Raw genomic sequence first — 13,523 nt, 5'->3', positions numbered from 1 at the left:
AAGGTCTGGAAATACCTTCATCTGTGATTTCCTGCAAAAATTGGGAAGGATTCTGCTGGTCTGTGAGTTTTATTGTTGATATAGCATACGTTTATTGTATTTTGCATCCGACCTGGTGCTCAGTGAAGTAGTTAGCAACACTGCCCACAGCACTGGGGTTGGACCTGGGTGGTCTTTGAGGTCCCTTCCAAGCGAAACCATCCTAGGACTCTGATTTTCTGCCTGCCTATAAAGGGGGAGAGAGGACATTGAGATGTCTGTTATTTTCTTTATTGAAAGTGAATATTTTATTTATGTGGACCCTATGGGCTGCTAGCATTCCCCACTTTGATGCTAGCTTTTACACACCTCTGTTTTAATTGGTTGATGTATGATTTAATGGGAGCCCCTCCTACATGTAACGAGAGAGTAAAAATTGCTGCATTAAATCAGCCTGGCTGTCCATCTTATCCAGTATTTAATCTCTTACAGTAGAATTACCAGATGCTTCAGGTTGAAGAAATCATATTAAGGAGAACTATGAAATAATCTGCCCATCTGCTACGTTGTCTTCTCTATTCTCTTTTCTATCCTATCCAATATAAACGTGGAGTTCTCATTATCTCTTTAAAAGTCTATTCCTTTCTGGAATCCTGCTAAGCTTTTATTCAGTGGTATTTTATGGCATTATGGGATTAAGGAGTAGATTTAAGAAAAATAATACCCACAATTGTGAGGACTATTGAATCATTGGGTGAAGATGACATACTCCTGCTGCTGCAAATCTCCGAGCAGCTGTTCTCATGCAGGCAAACTTCAATTCAACACCGATGTTAAAGTGAAGGGGAAAAACTGTGAGCGAAAAGTAATTTCCACGAGCTTAGTCTGCTGAGGTTTTGAGGGCTTTCTAACTAGGAAACCCCATCCTTTCCCACTGCCTGCATTTTAGTTCTCACACACGGCTCATGCAAAGCACGAGTGCATGGGGAACGTGATCTGCTGCTGATTTTTATCACAGCATGGCAGAAAGGTTTGCATTTGTTAGCTGTTCCACACAGCCTTAGAGCAGCGCCTTGGGTAGAGCTAGACCATCACCTGGAAGCAATTGCTGAAGATCAAACAGTTACGTATCAGTAACTTGATTTTAATGGCATGTTTGGGAGTTGAGTCAGAGTCATTACACTCAGGTGTCTCACGTGGCTGAATCACACCTGTATTTCTAGGGAGCATGGGAGCCTTGGGCTTGTTAGCATCACCTGGCTTTATTATCAGAGCCTGCTGTGTTCCTGATTGAAACTCTTTGGGCTATAGTGGAAAGGACAGAGGGTTTTAGAGGAGACTTTGGGTTGTTTGCTGGAAACTTACAGGAGCCAAATCAATTTTTGATTTGATTTTTACCCTTTAGTGACTCAGTTTGTATATAGTGGGTGCAAGAATGTGTTTTGGGGTATAGAAAGCGTGGTGTAGAAGGAGGCATTGCTCCTCTTGGGGTATCTGGAGAGCACCTTGCCCTCTGCTGTAGGGCAGATCCATGTGTTTCCTATGGATCTCAGCCTCCGTTCATGTTGCAGGGTGTTACAGGACCGAAAAATAGTGTGTGCATATACATATATATTTGTTTATACTCAAAATGGAATGCACCTTTGGAAAGTCATGATGGGGGACATGAACTTGGTTACATCAGGACTGTCCAGGAGTGTGAGCTATAGGAGACCTGTAATTGAGCTTCTTGCCTATGGGGCCTCATCTGCCTTTGGATATTTCATGATTAGGAGGAGGAAGTGGAGGAGGAGGATGATGAGGAGACTGCCCTGTACTCCACACATCTAGCGTCCACTTTATCTTAGCATCTCATTTCCTCTTCAAACTAGAAGCCATGCAAGCTCATTCAAGCTTTTCTTGAAACACAGTGTTTGGGTTTTTTTCCCCTCCGAGCATATTTTTCTTGTGGCTGAGATCTTCAAACATTACTGTAGCAAGTGAGAGCTCCTTATTGGTGGTTTCCTCGAGTATTTTAGTAGCTGGCAGTTGCACATTTGTGATATTATGCCAGTTCTTTAGTCACATCCTGCCCCAGGGTGTTAAACCAGGCTCAATGAAATGAGTCTGTGGAGAAGGACAGTGCTTAAAAGGCTAAAACAAACTGCATTACATGGTAATATTTGCTGGGAAATAGACTCACGACTCTTGCTTTGTAGTCTTTGCTGTTTACTGCAGACAGAAGAGGTTAAAAGAGCTCTTTCTCCATTGTGTCCAGAGTTTTAGCTTTTGCAAAGGCTTTCTCAAACTTTTGTAATCCTATGTACAAACAATAGGAAGGAGAAGAGAAACAAGGTGTAGTAATTTTCTTCTTCAAAGAACTGAAGGAAAAGCTAGCAAGGAGCCAAGGCTGAGTAAGAGGATGCCCCATCCCTGCAGACACCCAAGGTTGGGCTGGAGGGGCTCTGAGCACTGATGGAGCTGTGGGTGTCCCTGTGCACTGCAGGGAGTGGGACCTGATGGTCTTTAAAGGTCCCTTCCAACTCAAACAGTTCTGTGATTCTGAGAAGGAGGAAAATTATGACCAGTGTTTCAAGTAGGAAATCGTGCTTGAAGAGAACATGGGAATGAATCTCTAGAAAGAAAGTGCTAGGATATTTCCTCTCTCCTAGTAGATACCTGTGATCTGAACCAGCAGTGTGTGAAAAATCCTGTCCATGTTTTTTTGTGGCTTCAGCGTGGACAAAGCAGTAATTTCCGATACTTGGAAAGATGCCACTGGAAAATCTCTGCGGAGAGAAAGCAAAGAAATCAAGCAGCGAGGGTTGGTGCCAGGAGTGGTGTGAGAAAAGCGTGTCTCAGGGAAGGGCTTACCAAAGCTGGATCGTTTTGCTGTTCAGAGGTGGTTTGATAAGTGTTTTCTATGAAAGCATGCTGTCTTTCCAGATTTCTCCTACCTCTTTGTAATTTCAGGCATTTTAATTCTGCTGGGCTGCACGTGTTCTTTGTGTTCTCCAAAGGAACGCTGGAGGTTGTGCCAAACCCATCCTGCCCCTAATCTGAGGTTTGGGGTACAAAGATGAATTCAGCTGCAGAGCTGAAGCCCCATGCACTGGATGCCTGGGATGTGATGTCTGCATCCATGCTGCAGCTCCTGCTGCCTTCTGCCAGATTTGCACAGGGGAAGAACTCTGCACCTGCCTGCTTTATCACTGCACCGCTTTGCCAGTGCGATACAAACCACTCTGCTACTGAATAAATACTGGTGTGGATCTGTATTCTTCAGTGCATCTCCGTACATATGTATGCAGAGATGATTATTGGACTTCCAGTAACTTCTTGAAAGCTGGGCAAGTGAAGTCCCTACAGAGACAGTTTCCTCACTGCTGCTTGCTTGATGCAGTATCCTTTGCCTGACAGCTCTGTGTGGAGTCAGAAGTGACAAAAAGCTGCAGTGCTTACAAGTCCCAGCAGCTCTGTTTAACCCAGTCAGTAAGAAAATGCTTCTGGGAGGGTGGCTCTGGGGATTGTTAAGTGGCTGTTGTGGGATTCTCTTGGCGCTGTTACTCTGCCTTATGTGATCTCGAAATGCTGTGGCTGTGGATTTATATACACAGTACCTTAATTTTTTCTCGTAGTAGGTTCCACTAATTGTCAAATTTCCCTTGCTGACTACAGAATTGTTCCCTGTTCTGAGTTGGGAACATGATGCTTCAGGGAAGACTTTTATCTATGAAGTGTGCTGTAGAACACTTACTAATGCAAACATAAGTGTTAAATGTGTGCTTTGGTGGAAGACAGCTTTAGTGTAATTTAACAACTAGCTTTGTGCTTGTCTGAACCCCTGCACTGAAAAATACCTGTTACAAATACCTCTGACTACGCTGTGCTTATGAAAAGACATGAACCAAACGAAGCTTTGGATATGCTGCTTCTAAAGTGCCTTCCAAAGGAAACAAAGCCTGCTTGTCTGTGCTGCTGACCCACCTCCCTGCCTTGCAGAGAGCAGTTCTGTTGCTTTGGGACCTGCTGAATAAGTTGCAAACTCACAGCCAAGCCAGGGAGAGGTGTGGGTCCAGCATTGCTGTCTGCCTGTATAGATCCTGAAACCATTTATTTGGTTTTCCAGCATCCAAAGCAGCACAGCAAAGCCGGCAGGGATGGGCAGAAGGACGCAGAGCGGGTGATCTGTCCTGCAGTCAGCAATGTGTCTTGAAGGACAGTCAACACAAAGCATGAATCCATTGAAATAATTCTAAAACTCATTACTTTTCTTCCTCCCTACTGTCCCCAGCTTGGGGCCATTCAATAAATCCTAGTCTGAGGGTCTCCCAGCGTTCTGTTCCTTCATGAATGTGAAATAGCTTGTGTGTGTGGGGAGAGATGGGTAAGTGGTTGTGACACTGAGAATGGCTCTGGCTTTTATGTCCCTTAGACCTGTCTGAACCTAATGACTTTATTACAAGAGCCTGTCACAAAAATAAATCCTGCTCTGCACGTTCTGTTTTTACAGTTTAGGAGATCATTTCTTGTTACAACTTGCTGAGTAAGTGATGTGCACTTAGAAATGCCTGTGTATACCTAAATCCTGAAATCGTAGTGCATGTTTTTGGTGCTTTAATTGTAAAAACGTAAGGCACAACGTTTCTGAGAAGTGGTTACTGGAAATGAGGTGAGAGTTGGGGAAACTACAAAACAGAAAGAGATTTCATGGGAAAAACTTGATGAGTTTTAGAGGTTTAATGATCAGCAAGTCAATTTATGAGAGCCTTATGTTCTGAATCTATAAACATAAAACTTTATCAGATAGTGCTAGACCTCTTAAGATTCTCGGGTAATAGAAAATAGTTCACTTTTCCATCTATTTCACGGGGCAGATAGAATTTATTTAATATCAATAATCCCTTTTGCCAGAAGATGTGTGACTGAATCAGCAAAATACCAACTGAAATAAGCAATCAGTGAATGGGGCGTGATTAGGAAGTGGCATTATGAATAGAGGGCTGAACTCGTGCTTTCTTCTAAGCTTGTTTATAATCTTTACAAAAAGCAAATGAAGATCAATTCATTTCCTGGAGAAGCTTTATTTTTGTGAGGAGAACATGAACAAAGCTGGTTGGCAATCAGTCCCTGCAGTTCCTGGGCTTACTTGCCATCGGTACAGAAGGACGTGCAAGTTTTTGCTTTTCTACTGAGATTTAAAGCCAGAACCCTTTGTGGATATGTAAGTAAAAGCTGAGAAGCAGTAAATTTGTCTGGATTAAGGAAACTTGAGCAAGCCTGAATCTGCCTGGGCACAACAGCGTGTGCGGAGGCAGCAGCAGATTGTGGAGTGATTTATAACGTATTGTGTTTCAGTCACGGTGCTTCGCAGCCCGATCGTGAGTAAATCATTCAATCCAACCAGCGCTGCATCCATAGACCAGAATTTACCTCCCAAGTTTTCAGCTGCACCAACACGAAGCGCATAGCAGTTCTCTGTGGCGAGACCAGGAGGATGTCTGTGAGCTGGTGTGGGAGGGAGAAACGTGAATGCTGGATTGTATTAATTAATGTGTTACGTTTGTGCAGGTGGGAGGAGATTCGGTTTGGTCTTGTGTGAAGCAGGTGAAAGTCACACAGAATCACAGAATGGCCCGGGTTGGAAGGGACCTCAAGGATCACGAATCTCTAACCTCCCTGCCACAGGCAGGGCCACCAACCTCCCCATTTCATACCAGACCAGAAAGCCGTTCAAAAGATTGGATCAGCCATAAAGAGAAAGGAAGTTGTCTCTAAAAATCAGCTGCTGCTTTTTAAATTCATCATTTTATGCTGCCTGTTAGATGGAGCAATGGCATTGTTCCAGGTAGCACTGTATTAGCCGCTTTGCTTATTGACTGCCCTACGTATATATACAGAGGACAGCAAGAGCATGAGTTCCATGAGATCAGTTCTGGTAAGGAGCTCCTAAGGTAAGACAGTACAGCAAGGATTTCATGCTACGTTTGGCTGTATCCCCACATGCCTAAGCAGGGCTGAGCAGCTGGTGGTGGGCTGCTCGTGGGTGCGATTGTCACCATGGGGTCACGGCCCTGAGCGACTCGGTGAGGGTTTGTTTCCTGGAATGTGTCCATCTAGTGCAAGTTCAGCTGAGATCTGTCTGGGATCAAGGGAGAGGAGAGGCACTGCTCCCGAAAATAGCTGCATCAGCCTGTGAGCGAGGCAGCCACGTGCTTCTAGGAGAGCAGGGTGGCATGAGTTGTCCTTTGGCAGTGCCTCTGTTTCTGCACTGACCTCAACGGGAGCTCGGCTTCATCTTACGCTGAATGCTCTGTTAATTAGCTGCATCCAGCATCGTGTCTACATGATCAGCTACACAGGTAGGTGACACCTCTAATAGAGTGTCAAAGTATACACTGCTAATTTACTGCTTTACATTACTGCCTTTCACACGGTGATCTCTGAGCACTTACGAGCTCGTAACATGGAGGATTTGGTTGCCCCTTTCCTGTTCCTCTGCTCGTGATGTTGACTGGCCCAGTGCCCATATGTCCCGAGTTGGAGCTTGGATCTGTTCATCTCCTGGTGGGAGGAGACTGTACAATGCCAATTTCACAGCCTCTCCCTTTGATCCGTGCATATTTTGGCAATATTCAGCCCAGTTCAGAGGGAACCATTTATATAACAGACTGACCGGAAAATGAAAAAGCTCGTAGATGTTCTTCATGTTTGTTGGGCTTTGCCCAGGATTGCAGGTAGGTCACCAGGTTGGCATTGGCGTCACTGCACGACCTGTGGGCTTTGTTCCTGAGTGCCACTGACCTCCTGTGGCCTTGGGTTGGCTGCCTGATTTCTGCAGTTCCTCATTTAAGGGGTTGATAGCAGGAGCTTTGAATGGCATCAAGTGGTGCTTAAATCATCGATGCCTTAATTAAGAGGAGAGCAGCCTCCTCCTTCTGAAGTCTCTTGACAGACCAGGAGTCCCCGCTTGTGCTGTGGGCTTCCACAGTGTCCAGATTCACCTCCCTGCAACGTGGCCACATGGGACAATGGCACCAGGCTGTGCCCAGCCCTGCATTGTCACGGTGTGATTTGTCCTTATGGGACAGATAAGGAGCAGGTGAAGAGCCCAGGGCTCTACACGAGAAGCAGAGACAGCAGATTTCGTTAATTGAGCTATCCTGGAAAGTATGGCTCTGGTGATAGGCACCCAAAGGCCAGCTGTAGGATTACAACCAAGCACGTGTTTTGTGGGCTCTTGAGGCCCTTCTGCACAGAAAGAGCCTGGGTGTCCCCCCTGTATAATGCATTGAAATGTCTTACAAGGTCACTGCTCTGACACTGCAGTCTTGGAACCAATGTGTCCAAGCTTCCTAGGCACCGAGAGATCTATTGATTCCTTTATTTGCAGGATGGTGCTCGCTCCAGCTTGGTTTTATAAGAGCTCGACCGAACTGTAATCCGTGTGATAGTTAATTTTGGGGAGAATTCAACTTAATGTGCAGAAATTCTAAACAAGTTGACTTGGTTGCACCTTTGCTTTAATGTTACAACTCCATATGTCACTGTGGGAGAAGCATTTAAAAGCATGTGAGCTTGTTAAGTTGAACTCTCTCTGCTGCCGAGGCACATTTTGCAGGAAAAGCTACAAAATCCTGTAAAAGCTGTGCCAACATATTTGAACACTTTCACGAGGCTTACTGTTTTTCAGGGCCGTAAGTAACAAGAATCATTTATTCTACTAATCAAAAGAATATTTGCCTGTTTAAATATTCAAACCCTCAAGCCTATACGAGAATGAAATGTCAGTGAGGGATAAGCTTATGAGAAGCACGTTAGCTGGATTTATTTTGTGTGATGGCCAGCAAGGAAATGATTAATAACTAACTTCAAGAACCAGAATTGGGAGCTACTGGGTGCTCAGAATTAAAAGTAAAAAAATAAAGGAGAAGAAAAAATCCAGCTACTGTGGTAAGAAGGACAGGAGGAAATCTGTGAAAAAGCAGTCTTTGAGGTCTTTTATGAAGAAGTGTGGTCTCTATAATCAAAGCCACTAAAGTCCTTGTCTGCTTTGTTTTACTCTTCAGGCACCAGCATGAATTTTTTATACTTAATTCTGTCTGTCCAGTTTGTGTCTTATGGCTGGATCACACGTATGAGATGGGGAGGATCATATCATGGAATCCTAGAATGGCCTGGGTTGAAAAGGACCACAATGACCATCTCGTTTCAACCCCCTGCTGTGTGCAGGTCACCAACCAGCAGACCAGGCTGCCCAGAGCCACATCCAGCCTGGCCTTGAATGCCTGCAGGGATGGGGCATCCACAGCCTCCTTGGGCAACCTGTTCCAGTGTGATCCAGTCGGACCCTATCAGTAGATGTAGGGGTAACTTCAGAAGGAGCTGTGGGTAGAACTGTAGGGCATTGTGCAGGCATGGCTGCTTGTCCTTCTTCGTGGTAGTTTCTGATGTTGGAATCCCAAAAAGGATGTGTGTGTTCTGTCACCTCTGCGCCGTGCAGAGCAGTGCATTGAGCAGACCTGAAGGGCATTTCTTCAAAGATGAGTAATGGCGTAGAGTCAGAGCTAATGATGATGTAGCCATTAGACAGAGACAGTGCTCATCCATCAGTCTGAATGCCTGGAAGGCTGGCACGGAGGGCTTCTGCTGCTGAGCCCCTCTGCCTTGTGTTAGCCGAAGCAGCAAGTCCATCAGTACTGGCTTGTGGCTGTCTGTGCCTCCTAACTTCAGAGGATAACAGAGCTCTTTGTGCTCCCAAAACTTACCTTGTGTGATGCTCACCCTGTGACAGCCATTAGTCAGACCAATTAAACTGTTCCAGTGGCTGCAAGAAAGCAGCCCACCGTTATTTTGTTGACCTTTTCTTCTGTGTGTGTTTTTCATACTCGACATCCATCCAAAGCAGAGCCAGTCCTGCTTGGTAATGCAGTGTCTGTCCTTTGTATGGGAAATCTTACCTGCTTCCTGCTGGGGGAAGGACACAGAGCAATGAGGAGGCTGGGGAGGGCTGAACAGCAAGGGGAAAGTAAGAAATAACCTTATTTTAAAGTGATAAAAAGGTTATGCAGCATACTTCTGGGTTCCTGGTCTGCTAGTAATTCATTTCTGGGCAATTGCATGCATTATTCTGCATCACCTTTCCATCTGTCAAGTAGTGACCGTTCCTGCTGTTGTGGAAATGGGAAACTTAAAGTTTGCACTGCACTCAAATCTCTAAATAGGATGTGCTGCTCCTCATGTCAACAGTTACCTTGCACTGATGTTGAAGATGAGTAAGTAGTGATGCCGTCTGGAGTTGTCAGAGGGGATGAGGCTTTGAACTCATGCCTGTGCCTGCTCACTGCTCTGCCTCACAGCACATGGGCTCAGGAGCTGTTTCCCTCTGCAGGCTGCAGTGGTAGTACTTGAGCTGGATCCACAGCAGCTGGCATGCTTTTGATGCCTTAATGCACTTGTGTATGTTTTATCTGGAAAACTTGCCTTGTTCATGGCTTGCACCAAGGATGTGGTGCCACCAGATCACTGTGTGCTCATTGGATGTGTTTGGGTTGGATCAGGGTCCTCGACTGCTGCTCATTTGGGTCAGGCTGGAATCAAGGGCAGGCAAGTGCTGGTAGCAGTGGTAATGGGAGGACAGCAGGACTAGATAATCTTGCAGGTCGTTTCCAACCTTGTGATTCTATGATTCTGTGACACCATGCACTGCCTCTGTCTTTTGTCCAGTGTTTCCTGTCCTTCAGTGGCTGGCCAGCTGTGTGCTTAAGAACTAAACATGCAACTTAAGGGAAGCTGCAGTTGTCTCTTAGCAGGCTTTGATTTGGCTGGCACCAGGTCCTGCCCAGCTCCCTGCGCTGCTTCTCTTGTGCTGCAGGGCATGTCTGAGGGCTTCCTTTTGCAGGAAGATTTGGTTTTCCATTGACATTTTTAAACACTTTGTTTGCCTTCCTTGCTGATGTAGCAGCATCCCAGGCAGCAGGGCACAGAGCTGGATGCAGAGCTGGAAGTGACCTTTGGAGAATGGGTTGTGCTGATGGGGCTTTAATAGCACCATCTGGGTTCTGTGCCTGTAGTAGCAGATACTTCAGACACTTCAGTGGCATTTCTCTCCTATTTCTTTACCACCTGACACTCCTCCCAGCTCATCTGTCTCTGGGTTTTCACCAAAATCTCTGCATTGGGTTTTTTTTTTGGTTTTTTTTTTTTTTTTTTGCATCCTCATCACATGGTTGGAGTGATGGCTCCAGACTGATAATCCATGGTGAATGGAGAATGGAAATATTCTCTAGAAATAAATCACTAGGAAATTCACGTTCTGGATGGATTGTTTTCAGACAGCCTGTTGAATTCTGTTTGTTTTTTCTTTACTAGATCCAAGTATTACCCTTAAAACATGGAGCCTATTTGAAACCCATGGCACATCCCATCCGGAGCAGACTTCTCAAATTTATGGAGTTCTGCCTTCTCGCTAGGAGTGAGAACAGCTATACTTTCTGCTTAATGGTTTTTAATCTTCACGTAAAATTTGGGTAGGCATATTTATATATGGATTTGGGAGGAAGGACCTCGCAGACGGTACAGCTGGGACAAATTAGGAAAAAATGATGGCCGTAATGATTTGAGGTACTGCGGAAAATAGATGTGCGTGCTGCCAGGAGTGGATGAGCTGAGCCTATTGCAGGAGGAGGCAGATTGCTTCTGGACTCAGTTGGTGCCATGACTGGGATCCGTGGTGATGGGGTGTGGGTGGCAGTGGTGTGATGTGGGAGCAGGCTGTCCCACTGCTCCTGGGCTCCGTCTGTGTCTGGGTGCTGTTTTTCCTGCAGCATGCTGTCGTTGTTGCACAGCCTGATTTTTGTTGTTGTTGTTGTTGTTTGGAAATGTGCTGACTTGATTAATGCAGCCTGATGCACACCAAGCTGTTCCCCATAAACTCGGCCCTTCCCCCACCTCCTCTTTTCATCCTTTATTTGTTTCTCAATGGCTTCTTGCATAAAATTGTCTCAGTAAAAAAATAATAACAATAAAAAAGCCTCCCTGTAAATATATTTTATTCCATGTGCTCTTGATTGCAAGGTCAGGCTTTTGTGTAGGACAAAGATCTCGGACCAAAGAAAGGTGAAGGGGACCAGGGGTGGAATAAAACCCCATTTCCTACTGTTGGAGATCAAGTGATGCTTCCCAGTGGTTGCTCAGCTTGGGCTTTATCTTCAGCCCTGATGCTGTGCATTGGGAAGGCAAAACTTAAAGAGGGTTTTGTCAGTGTGATTTAAGGGGGCATAGTCAAGCATGATTTAATGGGACATAAAATGCCTCTTACTCTGATGTCCCATTGATCTAAATGAGAGACAAAGCCGTAAGGGCTCTGTATCTTTTTGCTATTAATCCATGATATTTTGATATAAATCCTGCAAGCAGGTGCCAGCCTACGTTAGCTGAAGAGAGTAGGATTTAGTGAGGAAAATGTCACTGTGTAACCTGTGCTAATTAGCTCACAGGTGTTGGCAAGCAAGCGTTGTTCTGAGCTTTACTGATGGAGTGTTCCTCATCTGGCAAAGAGGAAACGAAGGACCAACTGCAGACTGCTTGATTTTGTTTCCAGTTTGAGGTATTTCCTGATATACAGGGCCAGGTTTTGCCCTTGTATTCCAAAATTGCCTTTTGGTAATGATGGATGACTGGAAGTGGGCAAATTTATGTTAAAAAGAGGTGCTGGACTTTCACCCCAGAAAGGATGTATTGTGTTGATCTCACCGTCATCGTATTTACATCAAAAAGTTTTCAAAGTATTTGCAGTTGTTGTCTGAGAAATCCATCCTTCCTGGGCTGGGAGTAGAGCCACCAGCAGATATGGTGTGAACTGAACATTAGAAATAAAACCTAAGGTCGTTTTCCTGGAAGATGAGAGGATCTGCAGAGGCTTTCTAGTCTACATAGAGGTGTGTTTGCATTGGTTTTAGTTCAAGTTCTCAATAAGCTTGGCAAAAGCCTTGGGACAGCCAGTTTCTTCCAGCACTTCTTGCCTTTCTGTTAGCCTCATGTTCCCTTGAGAATGTTCTAGAGCATCACTTCCATCTCACTAATTTGCACATCCTCGAGGAGACAGGGCTGGTGTGTGTGCTGCCTTCTGGATGCTCAGACTGAATCCTGCACGTGGATGTGGTCTGGGCTCTGCGTTTGGAGGCTGCAATCACCCAAGTGATGTCAGAGGGGAAGGTTTTCACTGAGAGTTTCTCACTGTCCTGCCCTGAGAGGCTGTGGATGTCCCATCCCTGAAGGTGTTCAAGGCCAGGTTGGATGGAACTCTGGACAGCCTGGTCTAGTACTTGATCCAGTGGTTGGCAGCCCTGCCAGTAGCAGAGGGTTGGAATTGACGATCTTTGGGGTCCCTTCCAACCCAAGCTGTTCTGTGATTCTATGATTCTATGAAAAGTTTTGTCTCCTGGAGGTGAATGCTGTCTCAGCCTGAACCTTGGGACTTGTCTCTGTCTGCTGTTCCTCTTGGGTTCACCTGAAGCACTGAGCGCTGCAGGGTCTGGATCAGTCCGTGTTGTGTTTAAAATGCTTAGAAGGAAAAAAAAAAAAATCAAACAGCAAACCAAACTACTTCCATTCCTTTGTAGTCATTATTCCTGCTGCTTTAACAAGTTCTCTGCTGACCCTTCTAATTGGGTCGGAACCTGAGCACTCCTCCTGTTGCTGGCCCCGTAGAGCACACAGCACCAGGTGCTCTCTGGCACGCATGGATGAAAAACATGGCCCATGCATGAGTTTGGCTGCAGGCAGAAGCTCTGCTCAGCACAGCCGCTTCGTGCACCAGAGGGCCCTCAAGAGGGCTGACCCAACTGAAGTTAGCTTGGTTTTAAACGGCCGCTTTCCCTGCTCCAGTGGTTGCAACCACAGCAACCAGCATGGGGTGTTTATGTACAGGGCCTCCTAGAGGGAGTTGCACAGGGACAATGTGGGCGTTGAGGTGTCTGCTCCTTTCCTGACTTCTTGTCTCTCTGTAATGCTGTTCTCCAGCCCTCGGCCACTGGGTGAGGGAAACAGTGAGCAGAAGATGAGCCTCAAAGGACTTGCTTTGGATTTTGCCCCACACCACTTTTATCACACGCTGAGTATTCCCCAGAAACGTGGCCTGGGGACCAGAGGTGTGCAGTCATTAGAAGGAAACACTCCTGATCTTGTGACCACTTTCCCTTCAGCTTAGCAGGTACCGACAGCTATGAAAAGCAGGTTTTTAATCTCTCCCTGTTTAGTTTGACTTTTGTGCCAGGATTGCAGGGTCAGTTGTGTTCACTGTAAAGAGAGATCTGCCTTCTGGAAGATGTTTTTCAGCATTTGAGGATTTTTGTGGAAAGCTTGGATTGCTTTAGGGTATGCAACAGTTAAATCAGGAAATACAACCTTGTTTTCATCCAACATGCTTGTTAACTAAAGAGGAATCATAAAGAACTGTGTTTCTGTGCAAATCTCTGTCTCCAGTGTCTCTTTTTGGAGCACAGAGAATGCCTGCTGTTGCCTAAGAAACACCCAGCACAATTAAATACGGAGTCATTGCTGGG

The 13,523-nt window shown here is 45.6% G+C and overlaps 1 protein-coding gene across 1 annotated transcript in view; it reads left to right on the top strand.

Annotated features, from left to right (window-relative positions):
• GALNT17 (polypeptide N-acetylgalactosaminyltransferase 17) overlaps positions 1-13,523 on the top strand; it is a gene marked incomplete at both ends in the record, with an annotated part of 181,305 nt that overhangs the window by 50,447 nt on the left and 117,335 nt on the right. The window lies entirely within an intron of this gene.

This window comes from Tetrao urogallus (assembly GCF_951394365.1).
Source record: "Tetrao urogallus genome assembly, chromosome: 20".
NCBI classification, from domain to species: Eukaryota; Metazoa; Chordata; class Aves; order Galliformes; family Phasianidae; genus Tetrao; species Tetrao urogallus.
The sequence above is the reverse complement of the archived record's forward strand: the minus strand, read 5'-3'. Positions and strand labels throughout refer to the sequence as shown.